Raw genomic sequence first — 11,165 nt, forward strand, 5'->3', positions numbered from 1 at the left:
CTCATTTCTAAATCTGCCATTCTATTCGTTTCATCACACTAACTCTGTTTCTCAAAGAATGTTGGCAGGAAAGCAGCAAGGAAGATTTGCAAAACCAAAATGAAATGCATACCAATCTATCAAGCATATCAGTATATGGAGCAACATACTCATTTAAGACACAGGAGCTCTCTCCAGTTTTCACTCTGGCAACTATGGAAGCTTTTAAGACTGAAGGTACATCTACACTGTAGGAATAACAACAATAACAACAACAATAACAACAATACTTTATATCCCGCCACCATCTCCCAGAGGGACTCGGGCGGCTCACAAAACACTCAAGGTGTGACACAAAATACAACAAGTGCAAAACAAAACATAGGCAATAAACAGTCACCACAACATCATAAATTCACAGTAAGATAAAGGTAAAGGTTTCCCCGGATGTTAAGTCCAGTCATGTCTGACTCTGGGGATTGGTGCTCATCTCCATTTCTAAGCCGAAGAGCCGGCGTTGTCCGTAGACACCTTCAAGGTCATGTGGCCGGCATGACTGTATGGATTGCCGTTACCTTCCCACCAGAGTGGTACCTATTGATCTACTCACATTGGCATGTTTTCAAACTGCTAGGTTGGCAGAAGCTGGAGCTAACAGCGGGCGCTCACTCCGCTCCTGGGATTTGAACAAGTTCAGCATCTCAGTGCTTTAACACACTTTGCCACCGAGGTGAAGTACCTCCTGGTAAAAACAATAAAATACAGCAACTGCTGTAGATAAAACAGCAGTATTCGACCTCAGAATTGTAAAGTGCCAAAAAAGAATCTAACAGTCCTCTGTGAAGACTGTGTGTTGATCAGCTGTGCACCGACCTCCACATATTAAAAAAACTCACACACAGGCAACTTCCAAGAAAAATCAAACAAAACCACTGAGAAGTGGGAAGCCCTTGCCCTTGAGCACTAGCTGGAGGTCAACTGTGACCGGTAGTGCTGTGGAATTTCAAGAGGAACAAATGGAGGATGAAAAGAAGAAACTGCCAAGATCAAGCCACCCCTGATTGAGACCGGCTTCCACCTGGAAACCAATGTCCTCACTGTGGAAAAACATGTGGGTCAAGAATAGGGCTCGACAACTCGGACAACACGGGATTGTCTAACAAGAGAGCCTTGTGTCTCCTCTACGGATGGCTGAGTTAGAAGCAGGAGGAGGCAATCCTGTGTGTTGAGAGTTTGTAAATTCTCCATCTTCTTTAAAGATGAAATCCCATGCAAAGAAGACAATTTCTTCTGCTTTCCCCCACTTTCCCCAGCTCCATCTGATGAAATTCCAAGTTGACTTTGCATGAAGACAGCAAATTACAGTTCATGAAAACTGTGGAGGGATGGCTGCGATGGAATAGAATGTGTCCAAATACATTTTTTTAAACAAGAGGAAGATTTGCTGAGGTCTGAGGGGCAAATTTAGTATTTGTCTGAATTTGTTTCCAAATTATCTTGGGGCCCTTCCACGCTGCTCTTTATCCCAGAATCTGATCCCAGATTATCTGCTTTGAACTGGAATATATGAGTCCCCACTGCCAGATAACTGGGGATAAACAGATAAACTGGGATCAGATCCTGGGATATAGGGGCAGTGTGGAAGGGCCCTTAGGTGTATAGTGTTATACCGTGGTGCAAAAGTGCTACAGTAGAGTCTCACTTATCCAAGCTAAATGGGCCAGCAGAACCTTGGATAAGCGAATATTTTAGATAATAAGGAGGGATTAAGGAAAAGCCTATTAAACATCAAATTAGGTTATGATTTTACAAATTAAGCATCAAAACATCATGTTATACAACAAATTTGACAGAAAAAGTAGTTCAAGAAGCAGTAATGCTATGTTGTAATTACTGTATTTACAAATCCATAACCTTGGATAAGCGAGTCTTGGATAAGTGAGACTCTACTGTACTTCACTGATACACTATAGCATGAAACTTTTTTGAGGAAAAGAGAAGAGGAGCAACAAGCCTTTTGTAATTGTTCGAATATGTCCCAGAATGAAAAAGAAATTCACTTCAGGGTGGAATAAGTTTCTATAGCTGGTGATGAAAATTGCAAGAAAATAGTCCAAGATAACAAAAGTATCATTTGGATATTTAAAAAAGAAATTAAAAAATAGAACTACAGTAACAAATATTTCAACCTCCAGCAACTTGCTGACATGCTTGTCTCATTAGGAGGATGTGAAAACAATCTTGATGTCCATCAGGCCCAGTCATTTAAAGAGCCATTGGCTTTAATAAAACAAGTCACATTCTCTCAACTTCAGAAAAAGACAAGGGCAACTCTCCTCTTGAAAACATTCTGCTAAGAAAATCCTATGATAGATTTGACTGAGGATTGCAATAAATTTGAAATGACCTGAAAGCACATCTGAACAAGCAATTGTAGTAGTCCTCATCTTAACATAATAAGACTTATTATTCCTATTTTCATTATTTATTTATATCTTGCCTTTCTCCCCGTGGGGACTCCAAAGTAGTTAAGAATCCCACACTAAACAAGTTTAAGAAGTACAATACACAAGTTAAAGAACAATTAAATAATAAAGTGTGGGTACTTATATACCAAAGGAGACATTCTAATTTGTAAAAATTGTGAGCTCAGTTAGCAGCTTCATAAAGATACATATGTCTGCATAGCTGAGAAGAAAACAAATCTATATAAACCATGTGACTGATTCCGTGACATCCAAGAATTCTGGGCGGTTATACAACATAATTATTTCCTCATTCTTCCCATGGCACCATGATGAGTGTTTTGGAACTTTTAAAGTGTAATTTATTTGCTGTGGTTGCTGCTATTTTGTGTATTTAGCATGGTGTCGTGCTTCAGAACTTCAAAGGCATTTTCTAGTAGTGTGTTAATAATAAATTAGAATTGTTCAGAACATAATGTTTGAGGTTATCGGAGCTCTGTGTTCAGAATGCTTGATGATTCACAAATGCTGAATGTATGATTAAATGGCTATTAGTTGCCTTAATGGGGAAAAGATAAACTTATTGTATGTGGCTGAATTTTTTCTTAGCAGTATTCCACCTATTAATTCATTCCAGCTGTTTTAATATCTGAAAATGATGCAAGACCAATTACAGTAGTTTTCACTGCAGATTGCTATTTGATTGTTTATTTATTTACTATTTTTATACCCCGCTCTTCTCACCTGAAGGGGACTCAGAGTGGCTTACATTTATGGCAAAATTCAATGCCGCATTATAAACACAAAAATAAAACAAAATAATCAATAAAACAAATAGACAATGAACATATAGGTACAATTAGAATCAATTAAAACATAATGACCAGACTCATTTCAAAGTTGTTATTTATGGAGCTGTGTGTCAAATTCCATATTATTTTATTTATTTATTTATTTACAGTATTTATATTCCACCCTTCTCATCCCGAAGGGGACTCAGGGCGGATCACATTATATACATATAGGGCAAACATTCCATGCCCATATACACATAGAACCGTGACAGAGACAGATGCAGAGGCAATTTAACCATCTCCTGAGGGGATGTTCGATTGTGGCCACAGGGGGGAGCAGCTGCTTCATCATCCACTGTGACAGCACTTCCTCATTCCAACGTCATAAATTAGTTAAATTTCCCTCCCCACTTTATAAGTGGTACCTTATTTCCTACTTGATAGATGCAACTATATTAGATTACTGCCTAAACGCCTGATTCCAGAGCCAGGTCTTTAGCTTTTTTTCTAAATACCAGGGGCCAATCTGATGTCACTGGGAAGGGAGGGAGCTGAGGGGCCACCACTGAGAAGGCCCTGTCTTTCGTCCTCACCAGTCATGCTTGGGAGGGAGGTGGGATCGATAGCAGGGCCTCCCCGGCACATTTTAATGCTCTAGGTTGTTCATAGAGGGAGATACGTTTGGACAGGTAAGTTGGGCCAGAACCGTTTAGGGCTTTATAGGCTAACGTCAGCACTTTGAATTTTGCTAGGTAGCAGAACCAGCAGCCAGTGGAGCCGGTGTAATGGGGGGTTGTATGCTCCTTGTATGTCACTCCAGTGAGCAACCTAGTTGCCGCCCACTGTTTTACTTAGAGTCTTCAAAAGGCAGCCCCATGCAGAACGCACTGCAGTAGTCTATTTGAGATGTAACAAGAGCATGGACAACCATGGCCAAGACTGACTTCCCAAGGTATGGGCACAACTGGCACATAAGTTTTAATTGTGGGAAAGCTCCCCTGGCCACTGCTGAAACGTAGGGTTCCAGGCTCAGCGAAGAATCCAGAACTCCCAAGCTGTGGACCTGTAACTTCAGGGGGAGTGTAACCCCATCCAGCACAGGCTGTAACCCTATACCCTGTTCATCCTTTTGACTGGCCAGGAGTACCTTCGTCTTGTCTGGATTCATTTTCCGGTTCAGGGCCTGGACAGCTTCCTTAGCAGTAGGTGGAAAGGAGTGATGGAGTTGGACATCATCTGCATATAGATAGCATCGAACTTCAGAACTCCGGATGATCTCCCCCAGCAGCTTCATGTAGATGTTAAAACAATATGGAGGACAATACTGAGCCCTGTGGGATCCCACAGGACAAAGGCTGTGGGGCCGAGCAGGTGTCCCCCAGCAACACCTTCTAAGAGAGGGCCTCCAGGAAAGACTGGAGACACTGTAAAACAGTGCCTCCAAGTCCCATGTCCACGAGACGTCTCAGGATACGTTGGTCTATGGCAGGGGTCCCCAAACTTTTTAAGCTGAGGGCCGGTCCACAATCCTTCAGACTGTTGAGGGGCCGGATTATCATTTGGGAAAAAAAACCCGAACAAATTCCTATGCACATATCTTATTTGTAGTGGAAAACAACAACAATAACAATGAAAGACCAATACAATATTTAAAAATAAAAACAATTTTAACCAACATACATTTATCAGGATTTCAATGGGAAGTGTGGTCCTGCTTCTGGCCAATGAGATAGTCAAGTTAATTAGGGTTGTTGTTGTTGTTGTTGTTGTTGTTGTGTGCCTTCAAGTCATTTGGGCGAGCCTAAGTCTAAAATTTATTTATTTATTTATTATTTACTGCATTTATTTACTATATTTGTATCACACCCTTCTCACCCCAAAGGGGACTCAAAGTGGCTTACAAATTATATGTACATACAATATATTATATTATTAGCATAGCACAATATTAGCATTGTATATTACTATATTGAACTATACCACTATACTGTAATATTATTAGTAATATTATATGTAATATAGAATATATAATTAACATTATTATATGGAATTATTATTAGTGTTATATTGTATTACATTATTATTATTATTATTATTATTATCAATATTATATGTATATACAATATTATATTATTAAAACTGATATAAAAATATTATATTATAAAAATGAGGACAGGGGCCAGGTAAATGACCTTGGAGGGCCGCATCCGGCCCCTGGGCCTTAGTTTGGGGACCCCTGGTCTATGGTATCGAAGGCCACTGAGAGGTCCAACAGAACCAACAGGGACACATTCCCCCTGTCACGTTCCCTGCATAAGGAGAGCAAAACTGTCTCAGTTCCTTGACCTAGTCTAAAGCCAGATAATTTGTTTCCTCCAAGAACACCTAGAGATGCGAGATGACCACATCTTATAGCATTGTTAAAGGAATCAGCGAAAAATCCATTTTTAGCAAACTGTTTCCAAGCTTAGGTACCGCTCCAGCGGGAAGGTAACGGCGCTCCATGCAGTCATGCTGGCCACATGACCTTGGAGGTGTCTACGGACAACGCCGGCTCTTCGGCCTAGAAATGGAGATGAGCACCAACCCCCAGAGTCAGACATGACTGGACTTAACGTCAGGGGAAACCTTTACCTTTTTAACTTTCCAAATTTTAATTACCACTGATTTAGTTTGCTCCCAGCAGATGAACCAAATCAAGAAATTTTAATTCATTCCATAAAACATCTTTGCATTATGAAGAGATTAAACAAACAGCTACGTTCTCAAATGTTACAACTGTTACATATTTGTCTATTTAATACACAACTTACCATATCTCAATCTATGTATCCACCGCTGCAATGAAGCAGCATCCAAAATGTATTTTAAGCACCAATGCATTCCTGTCTCCTCTTCTCTGTTCTACCCAGGATTGACAAAAACAACTAAAACAAATAGAAGCCTGACAGGTGTTAAATTTAAAAAGCTTGAAATAGATAATAGCCTGGAAGCAATCAACATATTGTTAAGAGGGAAAAAAGCAGCACACTGCACACAGGAAAAGGTCTTGGGGAAGGTACTTTAAAAGACTTTGGGGAAAACAAAGGGAAGGGGGAGAACATTTAAGCACTTGCAGTGGTTGTTTATCTGACAATCTCTTTTTGATCTCTGCATCAGTGAACTTAATCTCTTTAATATCCTGTCTTGTCAAATTCAAAGTTACTTAATTAGCAACATTAGCTCCCTAAAGTCTGATAGTATACATTATGAAGTACTGCCTCACATTAACAGATGTAGATTAAGGATCATTGAAATAATTAGCAAGGGGAAACATGTATTTATATATCAATATGTGTATGGTCAGCCGCAAATACTGTTTTCCTTCTATTCTTTTAACAGTTTTATTTGAAAACCAGGATTACCTTTCACTGGGTGAAAGGTTTTCTTTAAACAAAGGGGAAAAAACTCTCAACTGTAACCCATGACCACATAATTATAAAATTAGTGCAATGACATTGTGAACTGAAAGAGACTTAGACCAGGAAACAGTAAGTTAAATGTGTTGGCATAATATTACACTTCACCAGGATATGTACTTTTTTGGCTGTTACAGAAGGAAGTGACCAACATGTACTTTTTTGTACAATGGAATGGGAAGCCCAGTGAATATACAGCAGTCTTGCTTATCCAACCTTCACTCATCCAACATTCTGTATTATCCAACGCAGTCTGCCTCCCGCCTGGATCCACAGCTGTTTCTCTAGGCAGCAATGCGCAGCGGGCCTCTCCGCACACTGAGCACCCACTGACAGGGGAGAGACATGGTCAGCACAGACGTTTCCTGTCAGGCACAGCATCTGGCCTGCACCAGCTGCGTCTCGTCCCTCCCGGTGAGTGCCCGGTGCGTAGAGAGGCTGGTTGCGCATTGCTGCCTAGAAAAACAAACAGCGCATTGCTGCCTAGAAAAATGTTTAAAAGGCTTTTCCGTAATCCCTTCCTTTATCCAACATTTTCACTTATCCAATGTTCTGCCGGCCCGTTTATGTTGGATAAGCAAGACTCGACTGTTGTGATGTCTCAGGGACCCTCGAGTCATGACCCCGTAGCTATTATGGATCAGACTGAAGAAGATATGGGGTTTGTGCCGACTCAGCAAGATTCAGCTCCCTTCCAGATGTCCCTGTTGACAGTTTTAGCCCACAGTTAATTACAAAAGCCCTTGAAACACAGCCTGGTTCTCCGGAGAGCGCTCCTTTTGATAGGAAATTGTTTTTGGAAACATTCCGCTCTGAGAAGGAGAATAAGAGAAAAAGCGCCAGATTAGCGGAGAGAGCAAACGCTAATTAAACTGGTTCCCTTGAGAGTTTCCAGGGAGGCTTGCATCTGGCAAGTTGTTTGTCCTCAGTCTGCTTTCCCTTGGGAAAAAGTGTTCAGGCACCTGGTTTGAGGGGAGACTTGAAGTCCCATAAAAGTTCTGCGCGCAGGCTGGCCTTTGCGGTGTCAACGTGTCAGTTGAAGAAATCACATCGTCTCTAGTCTCTGCGGCGCGCTACTCTCGAGTAGACCGGGCGTTGCGTCTTGTCTCCCTGTCAAGTCTGGACTGCGATTCAGTTCCACCACGACTAACTTGCCTTGCCTTGTTAACCTAGCCTCGAACATTGATTCTGGTGCTCCTGAAAGACCTTGCTTATTTCCCCACTCAAACTGCTTAGAAGTTTGAGTGTGTTTTGGTTATTGGATTTAAAACTTTGAACTCTAATATTGGACATCTAACTTCATATTACTGGACTATATTTGACCTTTCCTAAAAGGACTATTGCTGGACTTTATACTCTACTTATTTTTGTTTGACTCTTTTATTTCCTTAATAAAGATATTAGATTGTTTATTGGCCTCCGTGTCTGGTTCCCAGTGCTCGCGCAGCTTAGAGTCGTCACAACTGTATCCCGAAGAACTTTATGTTCCATTGACACTAAGCAGGATAGCCATCTGTCGGAGGTACTTTGTGCTTTTCCTGCATGGCAGGGGGTTTGGACTAGATGACCCATGTGGTCTCTTCCAACTCTATTATTCTGTAATTCTATACTTCAAATTCTGCACCAGAATGTGAAGCATCCCATGATTTTGGGCTCATGTAGACAGTTGGAAAGAGATTGATCTGGCTACAACTGTTTCCATAGACATTCCATGTTCCCTGCACTCAGCCAATCTTGGGACAAAGGATGGCACTTACCATCCCCAGCATGGGTCAATTATCACTTGGAATGACATCTGATAGGGTGATCAGGGAAAGAAGGGGAGAGAGGAGGGGTGAATTCCTCCTCTATCCCTTCTCCCTCCCTTGCAATCTAGCCACTCTAGCAGGACCCATGTCGTGCCTGGAGACCATTATGACAAGGAGAACAGAAGGGGAAAGTAAGGGTAACTGTCCAGCAGAGGTGAATTGGGTTTGGCACCATTTAGTGTGAGGACTTCCTCCCACCTCTGCACTGATTGGAGTGACTTGACATATGGATTGGCCCAAGTACAATGGGTCAGTGTAGACCTGCACTAAGAGAGAAATTTAGCTATGAGCTGTAAGCCTTATGTAGCTCAGGTCCAGGTCATTTGATTGACTACATTCCCTTGTACAAGTCTGCCCAGGCCCTGAGGTTTCAGGAAAGGCTCTTCTCTCAGTCTCACCTCCAACACGAGCTCAGTTGGTAGGAACGAAAGATCGGGCCTTCTCTCTCAACTCTGGAATTTCCAGGGAAGCCAAATGGCCCTCTTCCTTCTAGTCTTCCGGCAGCAGACTAGAACCTTTTTATTCAGAGAGCCTTTTTAAAGAAGAAGGTTTTTAAGATCAAGCCAAGGGGTGCTGTAGTTTTAGCTTTGGAAATGTTTTTTATCCATTTTTATGGATTTTAACTGTGAATTTTGAATGCAATTGATATTTAATTCTGTTTTAATGTTAGTATATTTATAGAGTTTAAATTGTCCCGAAATGCATTTCATGTAAGGCGTGTTGATTCTCCTCTGTGGAGAGGAAAAGCGGGGTATAAATCAACATAATAAACATCATCATCATAAACATCACAATGATAAGTCTCAAATGCAAAATGTTTGGTCTTGTAAGAGAATAAGTACTATTCAATATCTGCAACTATCCGCTGGTTTGTAACATTTCCACTATCGCTTAGCCATGATGGCATATTTTAAGTTTTGTATACATTTGCACTTAAAAACATTAGATTAGAAAGACTGAAAAGATTTATTATTTATTATTTATTATTTATTAAGGAAAACTTTGGGTCAGCCTATGAATATGGAAGCTCAAGTATAAGTCATGTGGGGTTTGGAGCAAACAGTGGAAATTCATGGCAATGATTCACCAAACTAATTGATGGTTCGGTAAAGGTCCCAAGGCCATTAATGGGTTTGCAAGATGAGCATGTGTGCTTGCCAAAGTATAAAAACTCTTGCACATTTGTTTACTCTTTTTGCACCCATGCCAACTCACTGCAAACGTTCCCACACTACTGTTTGGCACATCATAAATGTGATGGCCACAAGTCAAAAGATATAAACAATTCTCTTTGCTGCTCAGCCTTTCACCCCACTGTGCCGTCCCCCGGACAATAAAAAGCTATAAAACTGAAACGTGCTGTCCTTTATCCGGGCGAACTGCAAATCCCTATAAGCTGTCCTATAGATATTGAACGACTGAGTCTGGATAACTTCAAAAAAGGATGTTTATTCATACAAGGTTGTAAACCTGGCACAGATCTTAAAGTTGCAGAAAATGAAACAAATTTCTATAGGTTTTAGGTACAGAATTATCCCTGGTTCCAGAAAGCAAAGGTGATTATAAAACCACTATACCCTAATCACGCTGCCTATATTAGAAGGAGAAACTCTTTCCTTCCCTATCTTTACAGCAAAGATTAGTTCTAGAAGCGATGGAATAACCCTGCTCCTCTAACTAGATTTCTTATTCCAGATCAATATAATTCAATACTTATCTAATTTGGATAGGCTTAGATTGGCCTGGTTTTGAGGATGATTTGTCCCAGTTAGCCTTGCACAGCTCCAGCACGTTGGAAAACTATAGCCAGAATGAAGCTCCAAAATGGAGACTAGACCCTGGTAAAAAGGGCGGTCCTAAGATGTTGCACTCTTTGACCAATCACTGCAAAGAAAACTGCAGCCAGCTTTTGCAGATTCCAAGCCACTTTTCCTGGGCTTTGCAGCCAGAGGCTGAAACAAGATGCAAAGGAGGGAAAACAAACAAACGACCAATAGGTAAGGCAAACCATCGTCCTGGGGGACGGAACACTCCCCGCTAAATTCCCAGGATGTGGGAATTTACCAATCAAAAACATACAAACACCTTTGTATACACAACAATAAAACAGTATAAAACTTACACACTTTGGACAGGCAACACGAAATTGCTGGTTGGTCTGTCCAGGACAGACATTTTGTCCTTACTATGAGTCTTTACCTGAACTTTTCTAACCTTACCGTCAGGGCAAGGAAAGGTCTTTAGTATAATGCCCATAGGCCAGGCATAGCGGGGCAAGTCTTTGTCCTTTAGCAACACAAGGTTTCCCACCTTGAAATTGTCCTCTGGGGTTTGCCAGAGTCTTCTGGTTGGAAGCTGGCTTAAGTATTCGGCCTTCCACCTCTTCCAGAAGTGGTTGGCTAAGGTCTGCACATGCAAAATTGGTGCCACAGTCCGATCGAATTGACTTAATTGGCCCACTGAGGGCTATGAACCTTTTCAATGCGTTTATGAATGATGAAGTGTCCATTCCCTCTGCAACCTCTATATGGACAGCTCGTACTGACAAACAAGTAAACAAAACCGCACATCTTTTGTTATTTACAACACCACCCCTGGTTTTCCTAGTGACAACCTCCCAAGGACCAAACACATCGATTCCCACATGGGAAAGGGGTGGGT

Source organism: Anolis carolinensis, chromosome 6 (assembly GCF_035594765.1).
Source record: "Anolis carolinensis isolate JA03-04 chromosome 6, rAnoCar3.1.pri, whole genome shotgun sequence".
Taxonomy (NCBI): domain Eukaryota; kingdom Metazoa; phylum Chordata; class Lepidosauria; order Squamata; family Dactyloidae; genus Anolis; species Anolis carolinensis.